Source organism: Ambystoma mexicanum, chromosome 14 (genome assembly GCF_040938575.1).
Source record: "Ambystoma mexicanum isolate Mex_15411 chromosome 14, UKY_AmexF1_1, whole genome shotgun sequence".
NCBI classification, from domain to species: domain Eukaryota; kingdom Metazoa; phylum Chordata; class Amphibia; order Caudata; family Ambystomatidae; genus Ambystoma; species Ambystoma mexicanum.
The window spans coordinates 101,136,379-101,163,627 of NC_090940.1; the positions used below are offsets into that span (position 1 = coordinate 101,136,379).

Here is a 27,249-nt window from a genome sequence, read left to right on the forward strand (position 1 = left end):
AATCAATGGCTAGCTGTACTTAGGAAATAACTCACCCCCTAAATCAGGGGTCTGCAAGGGGTGCACAAAGGAGAAACTGTATCTGTGTTGCCCAGGGCATGAGTTGAATCCTGTGGACTGGCATTTTCGCCATCCAATAAAGCCACTGTATAGGACACTGCAATGAATTTGCAACTAATCTGTTGCTTATGCAGTGTTGCTTACCATGCTCCAGCTGTATTGATTGCCAAGTGGTCTAAGATGTCATGAAAGGCAATGAATGGAAACCTTAACATCTCTTTGCATTGCAGCCTGCAAAGGGGATCGGTCACATGTTATCCATACTTTCCTACAGTTTAGTAGTCGAAGGTTCAAGTGGCCAAATGAATTTTGAGATCGGGTTGAAAGGGCGTCCTATGTGGTGTGAACGGAGGTGATCAGCGAACAAACACACACACACACACATGCACGCACACGCAATTAGTATGATCACTTTTGTTCAGTACGTGATAGAGTTCCACTGGATTATGGCCTATTGAATGAAGCAAGAACATGTGCAGACTTTACCTCTGCTGGTGCAGTAATGGAAAACCAGAAGAAAGGCCTTCTCTGTCTGTGCCCCAAGACTCTGGAACCTCCTCCCCATAAACATCCGACTCGACCACTTGCTTGTACAGTGCAGGGAAGGAGCTCAAGACCCTGCTCTTCAAGGAATGGCTCATCCCTAACACCTAGGTCCATACACTGTCCACTTCCCACCATACCCGAGTCTGGGTGATCTGATCCCACAGACTGGGCGTTCTGATCCCACTGTTTCCTCCCCTGGTTACTTGCAGATTCATTGCTGACAATTCCCTTCCACCCCTGTTGTTAGCTCTCTCCTTGTTTCTCTGCTCTTCCGCTCTATGATTGTAAGGTGCTACGTTGCTTCCCGAAGCTAGGTCCACACCCAATATATACTCTAATATTAGTAATAATAATGTTGAACGGGTATGCAATTCAAAGGGGTTACATGTTTGCACAACTGTGGAGGGAATGAAGATTATCAGAAGTTCAGTGAAAGCACCTAAAGTAAAGGGACGAAGGTTTGTAGTCCAATCCCTAATCTACTTTCAAACCCCCCTGGGTGTCTGCCCGGACAATGTTCTGTAAGTCTCTCTCAGTCAGAGTTTGAGAGCCTCAGCGCACGTCTTTCATGATGATGTCATATTTGTCACGGTTGGGTATTTGTCCTGGGTGTGGTCTTTGTCTTGATCGTGACTCGGTCCAGATCATTGGATTGCTCTTGATCTGTCTCTTGACCGCGGATTGTAGGACAAGGCAACAGCCTCCCAACAGCTACCAGGTAAAGCCGTGCACGGGATTCCTCTAGTTGTAGGGGTTTGCTTGTGGTAGCAATCACTTGTCTTTGTTGCAAATTACAGGATGAGGTGACAGCCTCACAATTAAGGTGGGAATCCCTGTATGCAATCCATTAAGCCTTTGGGGTTTCTTGTGGTTAGGCCTTCTCCCCCAAATGAGTCCTTTCAGGTAGCCAGTTTCTCTAGTTGGGCTGAGGTCTCGCCACTCTGGCCAAAGTCTGTAATGGTCACTACTTACGTATTATAGGGAATGGGACCTGCTAGTCTCTGGGCCCAGCTGAGCAGGCCTCTCAGTCTCGCATGTCCCTTAAAGCTGGTTATGGCTTGTTTGGCTCCACTGATTCAGCCAACTCCCTTTCCCATGCCATTATTGGCAGGGTTCGAAATTGAGGGGAGCTGGGAGTTATTTAGCTCCTGCATCTAACCCTGGAGAGCCTGGTTAGCTTGACACCAACAGCTAACGGGAGCTACTTTTGGCTCCTCAGGCCAACCGATGCCAAACAAACACACCTCTGTGAAATTAACTCTGTGTGTTTGGGGCAATCTATAAATAAACATTGAGACACATCTATACAACATTTAAAGCATATGGGGTAAAAAAGAATGGAAAAAGTAATATGTTACTTCTTATGTGCAAGTTAGATTTGCCAAACGCTATGGACTAGCTCGTCGTTCTCCAGAGGTAGTCCTGGTCACTGGCAAATGCTGGATACACCGTGGAAAGCGTGCAGGAGTTGAGTCTGGGTACCCAGGACCCATGGAGACCCAAGAGGTCTTTAGGGCCGTGCCGCCGCAGGCCACGCCCCCTTCTTCATATCTTTCCGGCCTCTCCCCGCAGGGTGAAGCCCAGGGGGAAAGGGAGCAGAAGTTGGCGTCTGAGCACCCAGGACCCAGGGAGACACAGGAGGACTTGCGGGCTGTCCTGCTGGAGCCCACACCCCCTTCTTCATATCTTTCCCAGCCCCTCCCCGCAGGCTGAAGCCCATGGCTAAAGGGCGCAGGAGTTGGTGTCTGAGCACCTATGACCTAGGGAGACACAGGAGGACTTGTGGGCCATCTCGCCAGAGGCCACACCCCTTCTTGAAATCTTTCCTAGCCTCTCCCTGCAGGGTGAAGCCCGCGGGGAGCGGCGCAGAAGTTGGCGTCCGAGCACCCAGGGAGATACAGGAGGACTTGCAAGCTGTCCTGCTGGAGCCCACGCCCCCTTCTTCATATCTTTCCCAGCCTCTCCCCGCAGTCTGAAGCCCATGGCTAAAGGGTGTGGGAGTTGGCATTCTCAGGGAGTTTGCAGGTGGCAGGGTGCTACAGGCTCATTTCAAAGACGGGCCCATTTCTTGCCGGAACTGACCCCTTTCATCGCTTTCATCCCTACTGACAAGGTTGTTCAGCTTCTGGAGGTTGCGCACGAGGCAAGCACTATTAGCCGAGCTCTCTGATCTGTATTTACCCAGAGGCGAAAGAAAGTAGGGCGGGGCTGTCATAATGTTATCATCTAAATTGAAATTGAATTTGATCAAACTGCGCTAAATCAGACTTTAAGTGGATCTTGACTTGTGCTGCGTGTCATGTATCCTGAAAAGGGTCTCCCTGACTGACTTATTTGCTGATAATCCACCCCTGAGATGTCATCTGTTGATCTGCCTGTGATACCTATAACCCCAGACCTGGCTCTGGCACATATAACAAAAAGGAAATTGTTTGTTTGTTTATTTATTTATAGAGTGCTCCAAACCCGCTGGTATCTGGGTGCATTATAGGAATATTCAGTTTGTTAGTTCCAATACATAGAATTACAAAATGATATCACATACAAGGAATGTGATGAGCTAAAGTTTCAGGACAACATAAGGCACATAAAATATACAGAAAGGTTATATACAAAGATACAGAAATGGCATTGGTGCTTTTTGCAAGGTCCTAGTTGTGGACATCTAACAATGTGGGAGGTCTTTGGAGATGAGCCAAAGTTTGGTAATTTTCCTGAAGTTGTAGAAGGATTGGTCAGCTCTTAGGGTAGTGGGTAGGGAGTTCCAGAGTTGGGCAGCCATGACAGGAAAGCTAATACCACCTGCTTTTTTCAATTTGAATGTAGGGACTCTTAGGCAGCAGGAATTAGAAGTCCTTGTAGGTTGTGTGAAGTTATTTTTGATGAATATTTCCGTAAGGTAATGAGGGGCTGATTTGTTGAGACATTTGTAGGTCAGGGAGACTATTTTGAGTGTATTCTATCCTTGATGGTGAGCCAGTTATTATCCCGTCTGAACGCTGAGATGTGTTGTCTTCTGGAGATGCCTAAGGCTGTTCTAAGTGCTGTTGACTGTGAAAAGGAAAATCCCTGTCATAGTTCCTCCCACAGCTCCTCCTCTCATAACATGCGCTCCCAAAACCATTTCACCTAAGCCTCCGAAAACTCAGGGGGAAGCCTTTCTTACTCATAAGTGAGATACATCAGTTCCTGAGCTCATTCAATGCGCCCGTGAGCACAGACCCCTGGGGGGAGAATATTCCACCCAAGGGTGAGTCACCCAACAAATGTGGTAACTCTAACGAAAGCATGGTTATGGGTAAACCAGCAGAACTGATAAACTAATGATATGATATGTTATTTATAGCGCGTTTAATACCCAGAGGTTTCTCAGCGCGGACCTGGGGATCGAACCTGTGTTGCTCCGTGTCGTCTTGCTTCCGAGGCGAGTACATTGCCGCTGAGCTATCTCCCCGAGACTCTGACTATCGTTGAAATCGCCCGGATTGCCCAGTCAGCCGCCCAGATTATGGGGTCCTGTAATAATACCTGATGATGCGTCTATGATCATCCCAGCTGTTTTGCCTCCTCACCAAAGCTGGTTAGAGCACTCCCTCCCACCGGTTGCTGTTGAAAACGTTACATCAAGTGGGCAGGGTGGCTCTCTGCCAGCTAAAATGGACATGTTTTAAGAGTTAATTTGTCCATTCCAGCATAAACAGAACTTGAAGGGTCCCCTCACAGGGCCTTGGCCAGGCAGTGACATTGTTTTCCCTGACAACGGGGGAAACATGGTTGGGTGGATCAAGGGACCCTGGTGGAATTAACTAAACCTGTTCGCCCGGAGAGCGGAATGCCCATCTTATCTCCACCCACAAACAAGTGGCAAACTATCGGCCTGAGCGGTCCGGTGAGACCGGCCTAGTGTCTACAGTTTGTCAATGCCGTCTTGTCCTTGCTGAACTCTTATCGCTCAAGAAATTGGTCCTGTCATTAGTGATCGCTGTTGGGAGGGGACCGAACAAGGGGGAGCCACAGCACAACCAAGAGAAGCTGACAAAGGGGCTTGAAACTTTCTGATGGAAGTAGGATTCTCCCACTCTAAAATTCATCCCAAAGAGATTGTAGTGACTGAAGTCTCCAAAGCTACGAAGGATGTGACGGGACTGAAGGGCTTGTCTAATGGGAAAAATTCAAGTATTGATGTTACATCTAGCGTGGCACCTCAGGTTAATGGATCCCAGCTGACAAAGGAAATACTTAATTGCCACCATCGTGGGAAGGACACAATACCAGCTTTTTCAATACCCTTGAGGAATAGTAGTTCACATGCTCATTGGGTGTCTAGGTCTAACCCCAAATGTGGCAATGTGGGAAGGAGTTCAGTTTACACTAGTGTTAGCCCCAAAGTAATAGCCAGTGGACAATCACTACCTTGAGCAGGGGGGTCATTGTTCTTGCATAGGGTCCGTAACTGGCATCAAATGCCCACGAATCCAGGGAACTACTGGTCAACAAGTGTATATACTGGATTTGGGTAACAAGGGGTTGTTTCTTTGCTATCGAGAACAAAATAGGCGTTGCACTAGGACCTGCCATCAGGAGAGTATCACCTTCAATTCTATCTGACTTGATTTCAGGGACCCTTTAACTGCAAGGGGCATATTGAGGTTTTTTTTAGCAAGATATCAGTATTCGGGAAATATCACAAGTGAATTTAGTGATATAGGGCCTGTTCAAGGTCCCAAGAAAGCCAGTGCTTTCGGGACCCAATGCTATCCCTCTTGGGAAAAGATCCATAGTTAACACCATTCGACCGAGACCCCCATAGGCTGTGATTAATTTGTGCTGCCACGATTCCTTTTCTGGTTATTCAGTTATTCACTGAACTCTGTCTCTATAGCTTAACATTTATCCCCTGGCATGTCATCTACTTAAATTGATTGTTATGATGTTAAAATTATTAGGTTGTTTTTCTTGTTTTGTGCAAAACATTTATGGCTTAACGCCAAAATAAAGTTATTGACTGACTGGATGCCCGGGAACCACTTTTAGCTTCCGCATATCCAATCTTAATGTCGATCCCTGCACTTTTGAGTTGGGTAACTCCTTTCCTTGGCTCCCGGATCCTGTTTTACTCTCACTACTCAGCCGTCTGTGCTTGGCCAACACATGCTCTTCTCTCTGAAATCACCTTCTGTAACTCTCTCTGAGCATCACCCTCGCTCAGGAACTGTTGCCCACCAATTAAGGTTTGTGTCTCTTCCGGTACAGGATTTTTTTTTTTAACGATTTCTTTATCAGATCTGTAGCAAAATATAATATCTTCACATAGATTTTAACAAGATAATGCATAACAACAATACATATTCAAAATTCCAGTACATTTTACATTAAATATATCAAAAAGAAACAACCACTCTAAGTGAAATATAATATAGTTAAGCATTACCAATAAATAAATACTAACACACTCAAAACATCACAAAAGGCAACATGAATGGAAATTACAGAAAAAAAATGGAAAGAAGAGATGGAGAAAGAAAAGAAAGAGGGAGAGAGAGAGAAAGGGGGGAGGAAGGGGAGAAAACTTATCCACTCTCACTACCCTCATTACCCATTTCTCACAGTCTCCCTAGTACATCAACCATAAAGGGCATCAAACAATCCCCATAACTTCAAGAAGTCTTCTTCTTTGCCTTTACTCTTCATTGAGACCTTATCATACTTTGATAGAATCTGTAATTCCACCAACCAATCTTCAACATTAGGTTTCTTTCTCGTCTTCCAAATCCTAAGGATCAGCTTAATCGCTACCATCACCACCCTATCAATCCAATACAGGTTTTGATAGGGAGACTGAAATTATGAAACACCTGATTTTCGGATCAATTCTTTGGGGTTGCCTGCAAATGCTGTAAATCGGTTATGCATCAGATTCGTCCTGTGGCCCAGCATGCTCAGCCTCAGGATGCAAACATGCAAAGAACTAGTCAGAAATCAGAAGGTATAAACATGGTGGCTTGCGAGACCAGAGATCTAGCTTCCACATAAAAAAAGAGGGTTCCTTGCCTTACCTCATACATATTTACGTCCTTACATATAGGAGTTCCGTCGTAGACTCGCGCAGGCCTGGCCAGTCACTGAAGCTAAAGGAAATCTTGATAAGCCAGCCAGTGGCTTATCAAGATTTCCTTTGAGGCTCTCTCCTCTGACGGCATCACTGCAAGAAGCTCAAGAGTTCTCCAGCTGTGAGTTTGGGGTCTGCCGTACTAGTTCTATTCTACTCCGAATAAAAGTTTATGCTGGAGTTTGCACACCCAGCTTATGCTAGTCTTCCCCACCAGCTCCATGCGTGAAACCTCGACCATGCGTGGGACAATGTGAAGATTTGCATATTATTGTTGTGTATGTAAAACATGGATTTGGGTGCTTATGTTGACAGGGCTTTCGTCCTGGGAGCATAGGGCTCCACATTCATGAAGCAGATCTCCCTCACAATGACCTGGGATGCTTTCTCCGCTCTTGGCATGTCCTGCACCATTGACTCAACCACAGAAATGGACTGAGTGAGCTCTGGAGGATCCATCTTATGTTGCCTCCACGCATTGCCTTGTGAGGCAGTTGGCTCCTCCTTGCCCAAGGGTTATCCGGAAACCATATAATTGACAGGAAAAAATAAGAATGGTAGATTTGTTTGAATTTTGGCTGTGCGAAAATAACGGACAGACGATCATTTCGACCACATCTACCACTCAATACCATTGTAGCAAACAAGGGGAGCTGGGGTGTCCCCTACACCATTGTTTATTACAATGGCTTTGGGGGTTGTGGGGTGGCCTCAGCTAAGTTAAAAGAAATGCACGTAAGTGAAGGGAACCAGCGTCACAGAGGGATAGAAGAGTCGGCGCCACACAGAAAAGTGTGCCACCAAAAGGTAAGTAAAGGGATGTGGGGGTCCGGGTTACCAGAAATGTTTGGGGGAGTAAAAACCGAAAGTCATTTTCGTTCAAATGACTTTCAGTTTTTTTCTCCCTCAAACATTTCTGATTCTGTTAAATGATGTACATTTGGGTTATCCAGACTTCCAATGGGTGAGGAATATGTTATCTGGTCACAGACCTATACTATTTATTGGGTTTACATGAGAGCAAGGTGAGAGTGAGATGTGTGATGACAAGCAAAGCTTTATGTTAACGAACCAAAATGGTATCTACATAATAAGGCAATATTGCCCACAGTTGTGCGCCATACAGGCTCTTACGAGTCCAGAAAAAACCACACAGAGATAGGGTTGCCCCTTGTTGTGAGTGTAGGTTCGGGGCAGTATACAATCTTAAACAAAGAAAACATGAAAACCACACTGGCAACAGCCCAATTGACTATCACTGTTTGTTAGGATTCCTCAAATATTATTCTGTGCTCCTAAAGAGTCATAAGCAAGAAAAACATAGAAAGATGTCTAAAGTTTAGCCAAATTTAATAGTGCAAGAATACACAACAAGTTACTTCATTAATAACATTGTAAAAAAGAAAAGAAGAAATAACAATTACATATATAACCACAGGGATTGTGAATACATAAATAATCAAAATTATTTTTGAAAAAACGAAAAGTTCATAAATGCAAATAGATGAATGGAAAATACATGTAAAAAACAAGCATTAATGTGCAAAAATGGTAGACTTTTTTTTCGCAGTCTCAGAAAAGCTTTTTTGTGTATGTTTCTGATTCGCTTGTCTATTCGCTTACATGATCAATTACATGATCAATATATGATCATACTCTTTATCTTCCAATGTGTAGGTTCGTGGATCTAGACATTTTTAATCAGTGCTCATACAGGCTTGTTTCGGAGAATGGGCACTGAATACACGGTTCGGCTTGCCAACAGTTAGCGGCATCTAGGTTGTGCCTTCCTCAGGGCCAATGGACTTCATAGTCCTAAAAGGGGGAGGGAAGCAGATACATGTATATATCAGTATTTCATTAGAACATATTCATACATTATCTCACAACGACATTCTTGAAAGACATAACTGCTACTGGATTAGTGAAAGAATTGCCACATAGTACTCACCCGGTAGCATGGACAGGGGTACATAAAACATGTGGCTTTTTTGATTCCAAACACGAAAAAGGTCCTGCAGGATGGGTGAATTGAACCTTATATTCACTTAAAGGTTATTCAAGCATTTAAGAGACCCACTGTAAGGAAAAAGAAGGGGAAAGTTTGAAGTTGTGAGAGCAGGAGGCCCTATTTAAGGCCACTGAAACTAATGTAGACAAAGAAAGGTTACTACATGTAAAGTACCTTATAGTAAGTCTGAATTCCGGGTGTTCAGTGATGGGGGCTGTGGCCTGTTCTCCTCTTTTGATTAGTATTTATCGACTTCTTATTTCAAGTTGTATTGGGTCTGCTGTGGTGCTGAAGGAACCACTTTCGGATTCCAGATTGCTAAAGAGGCCCAAAAGAAGGAATAATTTTGTAACTCAATTACTTTAAGAACAAGGGAGATTATTTGAAAAGAACAGAGCTGTTACTGGGATACTGTTCTGTCACTTCGGTCATCAGCATGGATAGTGCGCAAGAACACAGCTAACTCCAAGGCATGATATCTAGATTGTTTGTAAAGATAAGTTCTATCTGCCAAGAGGGTTATAACTCCATTTTGTTGCAGAAAAAGCACGAGACAAGCCGAGGACTTCATGGGGTACACTGAGTTGTGACTACCACTAAAGCTGTGTATTTGTGGGATACGTCACTTACCTGTTAGGAAGAATCCTAAAGTACACCCATGAAACTGATGTTGTAGAGGAGGAGTGTTGTTCACAAACACGCTGCTGTATTTGGAACAGTGAATGGGGCATCAGTTCGAATGGAGTGCATTGTTCGATGGTGCGCGCACAAAGCTGTGAATACATGTTAAAAAAAAGGGGGTTGCATGCGTAATGAAATCACCTTAAATTTGAAGATCTTAGCCGTGTGGCTTACTTACTGGGTCTGTCGGGCGTCCAGGTCAACTCACAGAGCTTAAGTGGCGGTTCGCGTCCTGTAGCTGTTTGTGCTGCAGCACAGACTACTTAGCGTCTTGGGTTTCGTTCGTTGTTATGGTAACTGAGCCAAACTAGACCGGGCAATACCACTGTATGCTTCAAATTCCAGGGGTGGAAAAAAAAACACATTAGAGTAAAAATAGATTAGGAGGCGGACGGGGTTAGAACAATATAAAAGTTTGTTGCAGAAATGAAGGTCGCTTAATCAAATCGAGGGATGCATCAAGAGATGCAGTGTCATAATGGTGCGGGTAAGTATGTTATTCGTCATAGGTTCACAATGCAACATGCCGGATGTTTCCTGGGCAACCGGGAGGGCTTCGCATTTTGTCATTATGTATAGAGTTGCTTCCAACATCGGTAACTTCTTGCTTATACATGTGGACATACAGTGGTCCACACACATTGATTGGGAGGCTATTTTGTTGGGCAATGGTGAATTTGTGTGCCCTGGCCAATGTCTGTATCACGGTTCCTGGTGTGGCGAGATAACCGCTTGGCCTGGTTGGTGTATAAGGGAGCTGCCCATGGCATGAGAGCAGTCATTTACTGCTGGTGGGCATGCACTGAGTCCCAGTTTAGCTTGTGAGCGGGATCCTTTAAAGTGGAGTAAAAAACTCTAAGAGCCAAGTTGGTTTGCGAAATAGTTTTGGCATAACATGGGAGTGGCGGCCATTGCTTGCTGTTGAAGGGAGTCCAATATGTATGGGCCACACCCAGGTTGGGCTTCTTAGGGGGGAAACCCTTTAGGTGGGGTAAATAAACTCTTCATTAAGACCATGATGAAAAGAATCCAATCGATGGATCCATCGGGCCACTTTTTGCAACAGGCTCCCCATAGTGTTGGCTGAGCTTTCAACAGTCTCTACAAATCACCAGAGTAGATCATCTGCTGTGTGTTGGGCATCAATGTAATGATTCACAAGAGGGGCACTGTGGTTTTTACACCTTATCCTGGATCTATGTTCGCATATCCGTATGTGTATCGATGTTTGCGTTTGACCCACGCATCCCAAAGTCCGGAAGCACAGCTTCTGAGCCGGTGTGAAGCAAGGTTAGCGTGATACCAACAGCTACCAGGAGCTACTTTTGGCTCCCCAGGCCAACCAATGCCGAACAAACACACCTACGAGAATGTAATACTAAGCATTTGGAGCAATCTATAAATAAACATTAAGTCACAGCTATACAACATTTAAAGCATATGGTGTCAAAAACAATGGAGAAAGCAATATGTTGCATTTTATGGAGGGCATCCGGGCACTTAAGAACCTATTAGCTCCTGGCCATGGGGCTGCGGGCACTTAAGAACCTATTAGCTCCTGGCCATGGGGGCTGGGTACTTGTGGGTGTGTCTGCAGCTGAAAAATAAAAGGAAGGGCAGGGTACTGAGAAATGAGCGCCAAGCATTAGGGCGCTTGGCGGGCTTCCAGCGGCAGTCCCTTTTCTCTGTCTATCCTGCAGGCTGAGCGACCTGGACATGGAGAGCACGCACGGCACAGTATGGCGAGGAGGAAGGGTCCATGTTGGATCCAAAGGAGAACAGGTAATTCAGTGCATAGCGCTGAAGAGAGGGGGAGCGGATTTAGTTGAGGGAATGTCTGGGGGTGCACAGGCAGGCAGAGCCCGGAGCTAATGTGTCACTTGGAATGTTGACCAGTGTTAGGAACCGTGTCTACGCCTGCAAATATTGCCCGAAATCCCCTGAACCCTGATTGGTTGACAGGATTCCAAAGTTGCGACACAGGTACTAAAAGCACATAACACATGATAAACTAGAAAGTAAAGCACATTTAATTAAAAAAAGGAATATGGCCGCATAAATATACAGCACCTAGAATGAAAGAGTTATCGTAAACTGACCCACATATGCATATATCCTATTTTGACTTCATCAGACGTTGAAAGGAGAGACTGTGGGCCTCATCACGAGTTGGGCTGTAGCCCTTAAATGCGGTGATAACGGTATTACCGCCGCATTTAAGGGCTGGCCCTATCACGAGTTGGGCGCTAAATCGGCTGTTTTACCTCCAGCCTTTTTCTGGAGGTGAAAATTTTTGTTTCCGGCTGTATTACAGCCCGCTGTCTTAGCCCGCAGTATTAGCACTGAAAATTCCCCATTGGATCCAATGAACCCATTCAGGAATGGGGATTTACCGTTAAGGCCCAACCCGTGATCTGGTGGTAATACCGCCGGACCGGTCGGCGCTAGGGCTATTACAGTCGGGAATACAGCCCAACTCGTGATGAGGCTGTATGGAAAAATAAATTGATGCAGAGGGCTGTCCAAAATATATGGTAGGTGGGGAAATAGTGATACACAAAAGGACAACGCTGGTGAGTGAGCGAAGAACGCGGAGAGCCCTGGGAGCTGGAGATTCATCAGAGACTGTGCTATAATCCAAGATGTATAATATATAAATGGGGAAGGCTTGATGTGCCAAAAACTGCACAACTATACAGCCTGCAAGTAAGAAGTCCTAGGTGCAGCCATTAACATCATATTGTGAATACTTCTTGTGGCAGACCGTTGCTATAGGGACACTGTGAGACCTACACAGGGTCTATGGATTTCAGAACATTTACTGATTTTTTTAATTTGTTTTGCCGAACAGCAATTTCGTCAAATATTTGTTGCCCTATGTTGTTGCTTTTTTTTAACCACAAACAGTGGGAGGTGACTGCCCCGCCCAGTGCTTAATTTGTAGGGGTGTTTGCCAGGGCTCAGCCCTGGCGCTTATTTTTGAAACCGGGACTTATTGTCTCAGACTCACTTTAATTATTAAGCGGCGATAGCCAGTGCATCCATCAACCACGATGAGCAGGTGCAAGCTGCAGTGTAACCCCAAATATGTCGAAACTGTGGGGAACAGCTAAGGGGGGTGGCAGCAGTGGCGCCCACCTGCAGTGTCACAGGAGTGCTGGAAAATATTTGGTCCCTGGCTTAAAGAACTGACCCCACCCGTCCACTTGCACAACCAACTCTCCCTTTCTATATACCTTTACCCCAACTTATCATATACATGTTTGTGATAAAGAAAACAGCAAAATGACGGCACCAAATTTGGAGAAATTGCCTCGGGAGGATAGCTTAGTGGCAACAAGCTCACCTTGGAAGCAAGGCAACACAGAGCAACAGAGGTTCAATCCCCGGTTCCGCGCTTAGAAACCTCTGGGTATTAAGCGCGTTATAAATAACCCATCATATCATATCACTCTGCAAAAGTGGGTAACACGGTTTCTACCAACCTGACACCATAGTTACTATCCATGCAGGTCGCATACCTGGTGGGGATTTGTGGGGGGGCAGAAATTCAGCCAGCAATCACAGCCCGCTTTCCATTTGCAATCATCTGCACGGCTGCAGCGAGGGAAATTGCATTTGGGACCCCAGCAATCAAGAATGCGTAGGCCGGCGACTACGTCAACGCTTCTGGGCAGCGGCGCCAGATTTCCAAACACTTAATTTACTTGAAGTGCTCGTGAAACGGGAAGCTGCAATTTACTTCCGCCCGCTGCCACCTCAAATTGCAACTTGTAACAAAAGCTAATGCTCTGTTGCAGGCAAAGGATTCAACAAACAAAGGCAGGGAGCCCCAACGTTGTGACATTTCGACATGCAGGCCTGGGCGGGGCTGCAAGAGCTCCCGGAGTTCTGTGTTCTTAACTTTAGAAAGTATACTTTTCAGACTGATGTCTATACTTAACCTTTTCACTGCTATTGCTTGGGCTTGGCGGCTTTCCAATGGAACTTTGGTCAGACGCACATGTTCTATGGGCAGTCAAATGGTTAAATGGTTAGGACAGTGTTATTTCTGGACCATTCACTGAGTTCCAGACTCATACAAAAAATTGAAGACCTACTCATTTTCCCCAAGGAAATCATATCACCAATCATATCACTGCAGAGACAAATCGCCCAAGACCCCAGTCAGAGGGAACTGGCCATTGGTGTTGAGTAGAACTTGATGCCATAAGCTCTCCTAACAAGAAGGATAGAACATGTAGACATAGATTTTGAAAAATGCCTTCATCCCTCTTAATAATCCCTTACAATTCTTGATGGCTCATTAGCAGTGCCTCTTGTCGTCACAAGGCCTTTAACACTAATGACATTTCGCAAAGTCTCCCCATTGGAAGTGACATTAGCGAATAATGTCATATCATAGGAAATGACATCAGTGACACTGGCTAGAAATACCTGTAATCAACTTGTAATTAATTAATATCCACATATGTGCAAGGTAAGGCCCTTTATGTAAGTCTGCTGCATAACATGTTATTAACATTATTGCTTTGATGGGTAATGGGGACAAACTCTACAGGTTCCCAGGAGCGACTTGGCAGGGTGTATATGCATCGCGTTCAACCAAACGCTGCAACTGACCTCTATGCATGCCAGAGTCCAGAATATTCTGTACTCCACATACGGGACATCAGTGACATTGGTTAAACATATCTGTAATTAAATCATAATTATCATTCCATAGAAAGGGGTCCCTCTTGAAGAATGGATGTTCAAAGCTCTCATCACATACATGAAGGTGATCTGCAGGTGGCACCTTGTTGACCTGTGAGTTTTGGTGAATATCTTTGTTCCTTTTCCCAGCTCTGTGACAGCCTCTCATGTTGACCTTATAGTGGTTGCTGTCTTCATTGGACACCATTTTAAGCTGTGGATGTTCTAGGTTTTAGGCGGTCATTCATATGTGTGGCCGATTAACGTTCTGTCCTCATCTATATAGCTCGTAGAGCATCCAATTGGATATGTTCGATTTCAAGATGTCCATTGTGTGGTTCCATGAAAATGCAAAATGATGCCGCCTGCCTGAAACATGGAATACATTTAAGTCAGGTTCCTCTTCTTGGAGATCTGCAGGAAATTGAATGAGGGGTTCCGAGACCAGGTCTTGGGTAATGTTTCCTCTTTGGAGTGAATGAACAAATAGGTTCACCTGAACATTTCCAGGTTGTTTGCCTCCTCCATGATATGCTTGTCGTGCACCTTGCCAATAGACAGACAGAGACCACCCTTTAGGAGCATACCTGGGTAGTGTTCAGGGAATAAGAACCAGATTAAGGATTGTCCTGAGGAAGGCCTCAGTAGATGGAAGGCCCGAGGACTGCCTTGATGAATGGGTTTGGGGGCCATAGTACAACACATTGCTACTTGAATGTCACGCTCCTGATCTAGAGATCTTTCGATGTGTTACGTCCTCAGTATGGATCAAGCATATGCCCATCCTTTGTTTTTCGATCGCTAAGGCAGAGGGTGAGGGTGAGTAGGTCATAGAACATAGTAATGGAATTATTATTAAACCATAAATCAAAATGGAATTGGTCTTCCACCTCAATATTGTCGTGGGAGGATAGCTCAGGGGCAACGTGCTCACCTTGGAAGCAAGACGACACGGAGCAACACAGGTTCGATCCCCGGGTCCGCGCTTAGAAGCCTCTGGGTATTAAGCATGTTATAAATAACCTATCACATCATTCTTCTAGCAGCGTAATAAGCATTAGACCTAGTTCAATGGCTTTTGGTTTGATTATTTGGTCATTTCTGTAACTTGGGTATGCCATGTTCATTGACGTTTGCATAGAAGTGGAGTCTGGGACCGAGGAGGCAACTGTTGCCTTATGTGGTAGGTGCGGCTCTGTGAGCGCGTTTGCCAATGGCAGGCCCAATTTTGTGTGACGCTTTGGGCACGCGAGTATCCTTGCTGGTCTGAAGAGGTAAGTGGGAGAAGCAGGAGCCAATGCAGTCAATTTATGGGCACTTGTCATGAAGTCTATATGTTTCTGCGACTTACATGCCCTTTTATAATTTTCAGAAGAAGGGTCAATACTAATCAGAATTATTTTACTTCTATTTAGGAGCTAAGGGAATGGGGACTGGAAAGGTCGTGTTCTATCGCTTCCCATGATGTCACTTCAGGGTGGGCTCATGTGATGTCACTTCCGCTACCCCTGGCATTTTGGTGAAATGACGTCCCTGTTCATATGTCCTTCTGTTTTTAATATTGTAGTCCAAAGAGAGGAAGGCAAGTGTGCAGAAGAAGCGGAACAAACCTCTGTTTTTCAGCCACATTGTTTGATCAGTAATCCCAAAGAATCCATCTGGAGTGTCCATGGAGGATCTGCACGAGACCACATTGAACGAAGGTGTATGCCTGCGCGTTAACAACGTAGGGTCTCGTTCAGAGTACAGTTGTTTCCTTCAGAAATGCCAGCAAACTCCATTACTCTTACCACATGTAGTAACCATGCAGTAATCGAAAGACTCTGCATGATTCAGAGACATGCAGACCCTTCAGTTATTCCCTATTTTTTTAATTCAATGCAGTGATTGGAAATAAAGATTTGATAAGCAGCTGCTTTAGGCATCCTGCATCACCCAGTAAGTAGGAGCTATGTAACAGGGATCCATTATATCACACATTGCAAATATAAATTCCACCTAAGAGGCACAGCTCCATTATATACGACCCATTAGGTTTCAAATGGCTTCCGCATGTATCCTATACACATATCAAATAACAGATTTAAAGTCTCAGGAGGATAGCTCAGGGGCAACGTGCTCGCCTTGGAAACAAGATGACATGGAGCAACACAGGTTCGATCCCCTGGGTCCGCGCTTAGAAACCGCTGGGTATTAAGCGCGTTATAAATAACCTATCATATCAATATCACATGGATATGTTTATTTTGCACTTGCTGGCCTGGGGAGCCAATTGTAGCTCCTAGTAGCTCTTGGTGTCAAGTCATCCAGGCTTCTCTTGGCTTCAAGCAGAGGCTACATAGCTCCCACCAATATCAAACCCTGCAATGGGACTCAATCGGGATCGGTAATTACTGCATGCTTTATGGGGAAACGGTTTCTAGGTTTCACTTCACTTCCCTTCTGCACGAGGCCACAAGCATCTCCAAACGGTTTATATTGACATTTTTGAACAACATTTGGTCGAAAGTCAAAATGTCGAATAAATAATGTTGAAAAAAAAATGTGAATGTCTTTTTTGTTTGTTTTTTGTTCGAAACGGGGGTCCCCCCCAACCCCTCTTTTTTAAATTTGTTTTCCTGTTTTAACCCTTTTTTTACTTGCGGAATCCAAAAAAAACATGTAAATAAAAAAATAAAGCATTCAAAAAAAAATTTGTAGACATTCTTTTTTCTACATTTTCGTCATTCGACCAAATGTTTTCGACATTCTGACTGGACACCTCTCCAAACATGTTTCGGCCTCATTTGGATTCATCAGTGAAGAGTAGCTTGGGTCTCTAGGCCCCACAGGCATGGGATCCACGTCTCAACATACCCGTCCCACACAGAGTGACAAAGCAAAGCACCACTTTTTATAACTCCACCAAACTCTGCATGCAGCCCATAGTGACGCCACAGGAGGAATATGAGATATTCATTGGACCGTGAGAGGTCTTACTCTGCCCAGGTGATCAGTAGAGACCTGATTCTCTAGGACGGAGGGAAAGCCGATGTGGCCAACGTGGGAGGCTGCCATCTACAGGCCAGCCAGTCTGCCATTACTGTGTGGGCATTTACGGAATCAATTATGGAAGAAAAATAGTCCAACAATTTAATCAACAGATTACGGCATCTAGACTCCTTCACAGGAGATACATTAATGCAGTGCAAATTTAATTGCGTTTTTTTCCTTGGTGACTGGGGACACAGAAGATGGAGTCTAGTGCATGGGCTGCACTGAAGGCATTAAAGAAAGCTGAGCTGCCTGTGTGGGGGCGAGGGGCAGGCGGAAACGCAAAGTGGTAAAATTGGATAGCAACTGTCCAAGTAATAGAAAGCAGAGTGCTCAGGCATGTTGAGTACAGTCCGAGGAAAAGAAGAGAAACAAGCCCCTTTTCTCTTTCCATGATAGCCATTCCGGAAAGGCAGTGTGGCGATTACAAGTAATGAGAAGGTATTTTTGGGGGATTTTAAATATCAGTGAATCTGGGGCTGTGGTAATAGAGGCGAACTGGTCAGAGTGGCAGCGATACCCTTTGCCCGCGGTGCTGAGCAGCCTGTTTGGCAAGGCAGGCCACCACAGATGCTAGATGTATTTTCAACATTTCTGGATGTTGAGAAATCGGCGCCTGCTGTGTTGCTACATGGAGATCATGGACTCTTCACTCTACGCCCTCAAACTCCAGGCATTTCACCTGTGCTCATGCAACTACAGGCACAGCAGTGAATTCATCGGGCACAGACAGGAAAACCCATGGAACATTTCTCAAACTTTCCACACCTGGAGGTGATTGCAAATGTCTGCAGGGAATCTTGAACATTTTCTTAAGAAATGTGGGTTTTCTCCGTAAGAATCGGCGATGCAGATTTTGATCTGTCTCGCCTCCTAATGTGCAAAGAGACCAGGAAATGTCTTGGACGGGAGAACAGGTTTAGAAAGACCCCACCAGGGAGGAATGTTGGGGTTATTGCCGCTCCAAAAACCCCAAAGAATGTGAAAACGCCACGAGGGAACAAATCAGGGCTCAAGTCGAGGGTACACTCAGGTCGATGGAGTCCCCCACTTTTTTCAGAGGACACCTTGATATGCTCATTTCTGGTGATGCCACATTCAATTGGTATGTTAATATGTCCCCCCACTTTTTTTAGGGATTGTCCCCCGGTAGATGATGAGGAATGTTGCTGGTGACCAAGGATATATATATATAACCAATAGGAATTAAGACGTATAATGACCCGAGTGTTCTGTTGATGTTCATCAATATTATCAAACGGGGGAGCGGCTCCAGCCAATCAGGAGGCTAGAAATACAGGTTTGCACTGACAGTACGAACCCACATTCCATTCCTCCCTAGCTGTCTTCCATGCCATTCAGTGGGCCACAATTTTCTTATTTCCACCCTGCCTGCCCCCGGACCTCTCTCCTCACCCTGCTGTCACCCCACCCACCAAATTTACCTTCAACCACTCCCACTCCTTACCTGGGCTTCGCTCTCCTATTCCTGTGGCTGTTCTGTTTTTCCCAGAGGCAATCTTTCGATGGACGATTCTTCCCTTTGGTGAATTGGCGCCACACCGCACACGTGCCCCTTCGAAGGGACATTTTTTATTTTATTTTTACGGACGCTGATCCCGCTCGCCCATGCTTTTGGGGTGAGATCAGGCCTGCCATGGGCCTCGCCTAGGCCCTTGCTTCACTCGGTCCTACCTAGGCTCAAACTACAGTATTGCCACCAGCACAGAAGGTAACTTGGCCACTCTGGCTGATGGGAGGCAACCTGTAGATGAGCAACGAAACAGTGATAGGTTTCTAGAACAAGTCCTGTCCTACGAGAAGAGTCTCCGAACCTTAAGCACTCGCCGAAGGTGCAATGTTTCAGCAGCTTGAAATGTGGGGGGCAAGACATGATCCTGCCGGAGGGGAGTAGGCAAGAGAGGGTACATCGGCAAATGCTGCTTCACCATCATGGCACTGCAAGTTCATAACATTCTGGTAGTGGAACCAGTGGCTCATTACAGAAGCTTTGCGCCAGTGCACGTGCAACCTTTCACAGTACTAGCAGCAGGGCAAACATTGCCCTCCTGCAACGCATATATTGCTTTAATGCATTTTTACACCGGGATAATGTTTGACCTTGTACTCATTCAGAAACATTTTAGCTCTGGGTCAAAGTTTGCTCCGGTGCAAAAATGCATTGAAGGTCCAAATTATTTGCACCAGAAGTGTGCGGGAGCAGTGCTTCTCTACTTTTGTTTACTTTTATTTTGAAGAGAAACATTCCCGGATTGGTTTCATTTTAAAGTACAAGTGTAGGAAGAACTTGAAATGTGCACTTCGGCGCACTGCGTCAGGAGTCATCCATCACCTTGCTGAGAACCGTTCCTGAAACAGCAGGCAAATTTCTGTTTTGCTTTTGCATTGATGATAGATTGACCAGATTAAAAAAAAAAAAACAATGGGCGGGACATGGAGATAGGAGTAGGACTAAAGTAAACACAAATACAACTGTAGTCCTACTTCTATGTCGCTGACCTGTTGCGTGGGGATTGTGCTCACAGGCACTCTCCTCTCATAGGAGGAGAGCGGGCGGGGAGGGGAAAGGGGAAAGGAAATGGAGCCGTGAAAAGTATTCACGCCCCCATTCACATGCAGGAAAAGTCACGCAGGGCCTGATTTTTGGGATTTAGAAATTGGGTCCAGGCAAACACCGGGACTGTAGCCACCCACCATTCCAATCCCGGCACAGGGTTTATAAAATTAAAAAATTCCAGGGACCCCGGGTGATTTCCCGGGACTGTTCTGGGAAAACCGGGACATTTGGTCCTCCTACTTCATGAGGATTTGAACCTGGGACCTCCTGGCTCAGCTCTAACCTCACATCACAGTGAGCTCCCGTAAAACTGCTTGGTTGGTGTTATTTTTTCAGTGTCCTGCCTGGGATAAAGCCCATTCCCAAGCCCCATCATAGCCCTGCTCCCACAGTAACCAGAATTTACTTTTGCATTTAAGCAATTTAACGTGAAAATACTGCAGACAGAGCTGTATCTGCAGTTACTGGGTAGGTGGCAGGGGCGGGTTTCATCTTTAGCAGGCCCCTTAAGAGGTGCGGATGGTGGGTGATTAGAAAGGGGAGGGTGTGCAAAGCTGCATTCTGTGAGGGACACTGAATAAAGGTAATGGGGGTCGTCTTAAAATGCATTTTGCATTTTCTTTCGCTGTATTTCATTCAGCCTTGACACAGCGGTGGGGGTGGAATGCAGAAAAGGCGGGACCCAGGTATAGTGTTTGTATGGCGCGTGGGAGGGGGCATGGTGATGGGGTTTGTATGGAGGCCAGCAGGGAACACAGTGCCACTAGTTCTTTTTATACACTTCGGCCACTGACTTGAGCGATCTGTTCCCTTGTGCTAGAACTCAGTAAAACTCCACATTTCTGTAACATTGCCCGTGGTCTGAATTTAGCTTCAAGAAGTGAAAACGCACCTATTGTTAAACAATGTATTAGAATGGAAATTGACCTTTGTCACTACATGCTCGTCATTACAAAAAGGCAGGTGTTTCATCAGAAATGCACTTTACTTGCGTTAAATTCAGCACCAGTCTTCTTCATGCAAAAGGTCCCCTGGGAATTTGGAGACATTTACGACCTCAACCCAAACCAGAAATGGCAAAGCCAAACTTTTGCATAGGCAACTAATATGGCCGCCCAGGCTTTCGCAGACAATCTTGTGAGGCAGCCAAAGTGGCCGAAGGGGAAGGGTCTGTAGAAAAGGGCAGTGTCCCAGCATTCCACTGGCCCAGCTGGCCATTGCCAAGTATTGTCATTACGTGGCTGTCATGACATGGTTCCCAGGGGAAAACACTTCACAGCACAACTTTGCAATGACAGAGGCTTGCTCTTATAATCTCTTTCCATGGCATCATAAAAAGAGAAGACAGACTACAAACCTGTCTCGGCTCAATGCAATGCAACACTAAGACGGATGAACAGTCTGGGGTTTGTGCACCAGAAACACATTGATCAGACTTGCATGGGAACAATGAGTGCACTGTCCAATGCATGCCACTGCACATATCTCCCTTCTGATTTATTGTATTAAAAGCTTTTCTAGAGCCCACCATAATATGTCTGATCACCAATTTCAATCAAGGAGCAGGACAAGAAAGCATCTCTCATGTTTCATTTTTGCACACTATACAGAACTCCCAAATACAGGTGTAGCCTCCATCTTTGTTTACTATGTGATTAAAACTGCTGCATTGTGAAACCTAGGCCTCTCTCCCACTGTACGGGATTCTCGGATCTAGGCGTAGCCTCCGTCTTTGTTTATCATATGCCTAAACCTGCTGCATTGTGATACCTAGGCCCCTCTCTCACTGTACGGGATTCTCGGATCTAGGCGTAGCCTCCGTCTTTGTTTATCATATGCCTAAACCTACTGCATTGTGAAACATAGGCCTTCCTCCCACTATGCAGGATTCTCAAATCTAGGTGTAGCGTCCATCTCTGTTTAATATATGCGGATACCTGCCACAGTATGAAACCTAGGCCCATTGGTATGGGACTCTCAATTCTAGACCTGGACATATATTTCCCGAACAAAGCAATCTCAGAGACTACGGTATGTTTATCTTCACACCACTAGTGTGGACACAGGCCGCAGGCACGGCCTAGCATCCATGCACTATAGAATACGGCTACGGCCAAGCACATCCGGTCTAGCATCACATATAGCCGTCCAGACTGAAACACCTGACATACCTCAACACCTCTGCCACTAGAATACAGCGACCACCGCCCGAAAGGAATACGGAATAGCTGGCCTCACATAGACCCTCTCAGTAATAGCAATCTACCTCTAACCCTCAACAGCACCCACCCATGTGCCTGACCTCTCTTGGGCTGCTTAGTGGAGCCTTGCCAGCCACCCACACCCTAGAACGGCAACATGCACACATGCATCTCCTAAAATAAACTCCCTAGAATTTCCACCCACATTGGCTACGGTCACCAAGGGCGTTCAACCGAGGAAAAAGCGCATTGAGGCCACACATGTGGGGAAAGAGCGCTATATAAATAACTTAATACAATATAATACAATACAACAGCAGAGGTCATGCTGCAAACCTCATTTCCCCCATTGAGGGTCTGCTACCCAAATTGCCCACTAGCACCTGTTCCCGATTAGGCCTGCACATTTGAGTAAAGTAGTCACTCCATTTGGCATGATTTGCCATTAGTCTAAGCCTCCTCAAAATATGAATTGGCGGACCTGCAATAGCAATTGGAATGAGTGAACAACTGAATGAATGTGGGAGGATCCTCGTAGAGCGCCGCGCGGGGAAATCCCCATGGGATCATCTGGGATGAGGAAGTGGTGCTGTGAAGGTTGGGGGTCAACGCCTTTCTTGGGAAGTGAAGTTATCCTCATGTGCTCAGTGAGGCCGGTGACCGTTTTCTACCATTACTTCCTGTGACCAGGCTCAGACTGGCCTATTAGGCAAAATGCAAAATGCTGGCGTGGGCCATTTTTTTGGGGTGAAAGTGGGCCTCTATGTTGCCCCATGTGGGCCAGTTTGATAAGTTACTTCACCATGTGGCTAGTAGCTTTGACCAGTGTTACTGAATGAACATTCTTTTTGTTTTTGTTTTATTAAATGCATTTGGTTACATTGTGTACCTTTCACACTGATTACACATTTCAGCCATTTGACAATTGTAACTACCGGCATTATTAAAAACAGCTTTACACATTAAAACATATCTGGTTAAGCAATTCACAAAGCATCACATAAATTCAAAACACACTCAAACATGTAAACGTTTCCCAAAAGCAACCAACCTTACAATCTATAAAAAATTCATCCAAAACACTTTGTTTTAAGATTAGATCTTTAGTACTCAATAGACAATTTGCTGGCCACTAATTGCCAAACATGGAAAACTGCGGTAGTAATGAGCAAGGACTCAGCGCTGTAAATCTGACTCTAGAATTGGTCCAATCGGCAAAATTGCTGTAATCTCTACTATACTCTGAAATAAGGGTTTACATTGTGTCAAAATGTGTTGTGCGGTCTCCACCCACTTCGAGCAGAGTCTACACAATCTCTCCCTCCTGGGGATTCCCACCCAGGCCACTGTGCAGGGACATCAGTTAGGGGTCGCAACAGCGACCCCTGAGATCTCCCTTGCTACACCTAAAAAAGAAAAACAACTATTTTTTTCTTTTTTTAAATGCAAGGTCCTGGGTTGTGGCCAGTGCCATGTGGCTCTTTGCTTCTGGAGTGGCTGGCTTTCTTGGTCAGGCCTCTTAAAAAAATTCCAAAAAAATACAGGGGTTCCACAAGTCGAGCACTTTCAGCAGTGACCCTAAATAAGAAAGAATAGGAACCAAATAATTTCTCTTTCTAGAATTTTATACAATAATTTCTAGCCTCATTAAAGGTTTATTTCATGCACACTTCAGGGGGTGAGTGTCTGATTTAGTCTGTTTTTAAACACCTCAACTCAGCCTTTCATACTTCTGAGGTCGATAAATGAGTACCAACACAGGTTGGGTGGTATTGTATGTATATTTGTTCTATATAAAGTGCTTAAGCGTAAGTGCTATATAATAGCACATCATTATCATTTTGCCATGGACGTCTGCTTGCATTCACAATAATTTGGTACTATGGGCCTATACACACTGATATTAATGATACATATGGCGATCCATTCTTCTATGAAATGTATATCACATTATGGTGATATCGTAACCATATTTTTCGTAGTGTGCTTAGGAACAATGCTATGCGATGCCACTTCCTGTTTTGTCAAGGGGTGAAAGGTCATGCTCCATTGATTCCCGTGATATCACTTCAGGGTGGGGTCAAATGACATCACTTCCTGTGATGTCATCAGAGGTCAATGGCCGTGTGATGTCACTTGCGCTACCCCTGGTATTTTGGTGAAATGACGTCCCTGCCAATGTGTTTTCCCAGACAGGGAGTGTGGACAATCGCATTGATAAAATAAATCTACTCAACGCCGGAGACTGAAGCTTTATCAGGTAAGACCTTGGGGAGCCTAGCGAGATACCCTGTTGCGGTAAAGTCCCGAACTTACGAAGCTTAGCCAAGAAGTCCAGGGCCTCCCCAGCATCATGACGTCTGGTTTTCTCTTCTAATTTCTCTAAATTGAAGTCCAGACCAATCTTCCCTAGATGTAATGTACATTCTTTAACATGCACAATTTGCAACACATTTTATCAAAAACCTCCCTCTTGGGTACTACTCAGGCAGTCTCTCACAAAAGGACTGAATTGCCATTTGCACCTGTGGCCACTTTTTCATTGGTGCCCAGTCGGACCCTGCCTGTGACTCTCTGCCAATACAGACCCTCGGTTTATGATTCCGCTGAGACCCCTGATATGTGATTCCTACTCTTCTGCCTACACTGACTGCATTCTTGAGAACTAGCCCCATGACGCGAGGCCCCTTCTTCCGACACAATATTTCACTGCAGATTTCTTTACCACATATTTGGTACTGATTTGTTTTGGGGGTATTTTTGTTGCCCCAAAATGCAGGAGTGAAACCCCACCCACACCCAGCCTTTCCCCAACCCATATTGCCTTACCAAACCCTATCCACTGCATCTTGCGGCAACAATTTGGTAAAAAATCTGCTGTGAGGTTTGTGCGATAATGACTAGATATCCGCGGGGACTTGCAATTTGGCTTTGTGTCGACGTGTCGACGAATCGCAGCACCTTGGCCACCATGATGATAAGGTTCTGTGGGGCAACTCCTTCGCTGGCTTCTCTGGGATCTGCTATCGTTTCTGCTGTTTGTCAAACTCTGAAGCACCTGCTATTTTGTTTTTTTTTATTGTTTAAAGCACAGACCTAGCTCGAGAGCAGCGGAGCGCTCCACAGAGTGTGGGTAGCCGGCATTTGGGCTGGCATCTTTTAACAGTAGCGCAGTACTGTGAGGTCTGTGCGTCGGGATGTGCGTCCATTGGAATTAGTCCTTGGTCAGGCCACCTGTAAGGTGTGATGTTGACTCTATCCAAAACACCTGACATAAGCCTGTGCAATAGATTGCCTGCATGGCGGTTGTCGTGGCGCTAATGCACTAGAGGGTATATCCCTACTCTGTCAAGGACCGGGAAATCACTAAACCACAAAACAAAAAAGTGTCCTGACAGGTTCACTAAACATATATATAAATTTAATTTATAATAAACTTCTCAATACCAGAAATATGGCACAAGCTATCTAGTTTTCTGTGTCCACCTAAGTTTTCATAGGGATACATTTTACAAAAATCACCATTTCGTACTTCTGTTTAAGCATTATACAGAAGTGACTTTTTATTATTTCAATTATTACTCATAAGCAAGGTCTGTCAATTACCAAGCACTATTAACTCAACATAAATTCCAAATCAAGCACAATATGTACAAAAAAGAACCAATAAATATCCATGTTCATGTACACAGTATTTCATACAATGCAAAAGACAGTTATATACACACATTAGAAAAAAACATTTGAAAAAACTTTTTCTCAGAATAGTCAACACTATATAAATTTTGAAGTTGATAGGCCCCCACTCAGAGGTTGAAACCATATGTCTCTGGATTATAAATGTTCAGTTCCATTGGGGGCATTTTCAATTGGTTAGCTAAACTCAAGGTCTACTAGCTAAACTCGGGGTCTACGTGTGACACCAGAATAAATCTAGAAGGTGTCATACTCGCACACGAATAAAACAGAAAGTGCGAGTAAACTACGTTTCGGCGGAGTGGGCCATTCCGCCTTCCTCAGGACCAGTAGAAGTCGTGACCCCTGAGGTACAGAAAAAATAAAAAAGGAGAAAAAGACAAGAAACATAGTCTCACTAGTAACCACAGGATCACAATCAAAATACCTCAAAATAATGTGTCCCGTGACTTTTAGGGCATGCAACTACAAGGTCCACAATGCATTGGGCTCATAAGTCTGTAAAAGCAGGGTGATGTGCATGAAACCAATCCTGCTATAAGGGGAGCCTGTGGGACATATTCACCTCTTGTGCAAAAAACAAAGAAGCATTATTTTAAAAGAACTGGATAAAAACCAATGTAAAACCATTAGTAATGTGTCATGAAGCAGACATATGAATAAAACTTTCAGAGAGCATAGCCACTAGACCATGGAGCGAGGTTAATCAAAAACCAAAAGTTACAGTTAAAAAGTAGTGCAGTGCAATCCAGTTTTGAAATATAAACACCTTGTATGTATCTGCACTAATGAGAAAAAGTGCACCAAAAAGTGTAAAACACCAAATGTGCGCACTCACGTGTCTGGGGCTCAAGCTCAGATTTGTTCCTTCACATTTACAAATTGACGTTACTGTTTCAAAGGTGAAATCAACATATGGAATTAGTGTAGGCGAACCGGCATTAGCATAGTAAACCAGAGGTTGTAAACAAAATACATATTGGCAACAACCAGTCGCTAACTCTATCTTTAAATGGGAGAAGCTGTGCAGTGGTCGCTTGGCGTCTCTCTATAGATGCAGGGCACTAGGATGTTATTCAGGAAGCCTTGCACAATTCAAAAATGTGCCCGGCATGGACTGGAGCCTCCCGCTCCATTATGTTTGAAATCTACAACAGAATGGCATGGTCAAAAGTTGCCGCTTGTCCACATGAAATAAAGGGCAATGCGGAGGCTAAAACAAGGCTGCCTAGATTTGTTACCTTTGTGCTGAAACCGTGATGTGCAGGTTGTGCCTCTCTCTCTCAGAGCTAGAAACGAGTGTATCAGAGAGTCTTGCAGGCATGACCATAGTACACCTAACTAGCATGAGAGCCTCGGCAGGGACCTCGCCTTGCAACAGCGCCACAGGAGCTGTGTGGTAAGAAGTGGAATAGCAACCAAATGCTTCTAAAAACGAAAGAGGCACAAATACACAGTGATATTCATTAGACTGCAATCCCTCGTTTTCATGCACCAACAATTGAATCACATGGGCTGAAAGGAAAAACAAAATAGAGTCAGCTGTGTGCAGAAGCACATCATCTAGATGTAAAGGGTGGCAGAAATATCCTGCATATGCACCTCAGTGTAAATCCCCACAAAAGGATACACATATCTC

General features: G+C 44.9%; 1 protein-coding gene and 1 long non-coding RNA gene across 4 annotated transcripts in view; one reads left to right on the forward strand and one right to left on the reverse strand.

Moving 5' to 3' along the window:
* RGS6 (regulator of G protein signaling 6) overlaps positions 1-27,249 on the forward strand; it is a 1,543,034-nt gene that overhangs the window by 74,131 nt on the left and 1,441,654 nt on the right. The window lies entirely within an intron of this gene.
* On the reverse strand, positions 8,049-27,093 carry LOC138527248 (uncharacterized). Its single transcript, XR_011283828.1, has 6 exons — positions 26,852-27,093; positions 9,586-9,739; positions 9,357-9,499; positions 8,901-9,044; positions 8,667-8,794; positions 8,049-8,530 (listed from the first exon to the last, which is right to left on the reverse strand). It is a non-coding gene; the product is annotated as an uncharacterized lncRNA (long non-coding RNA).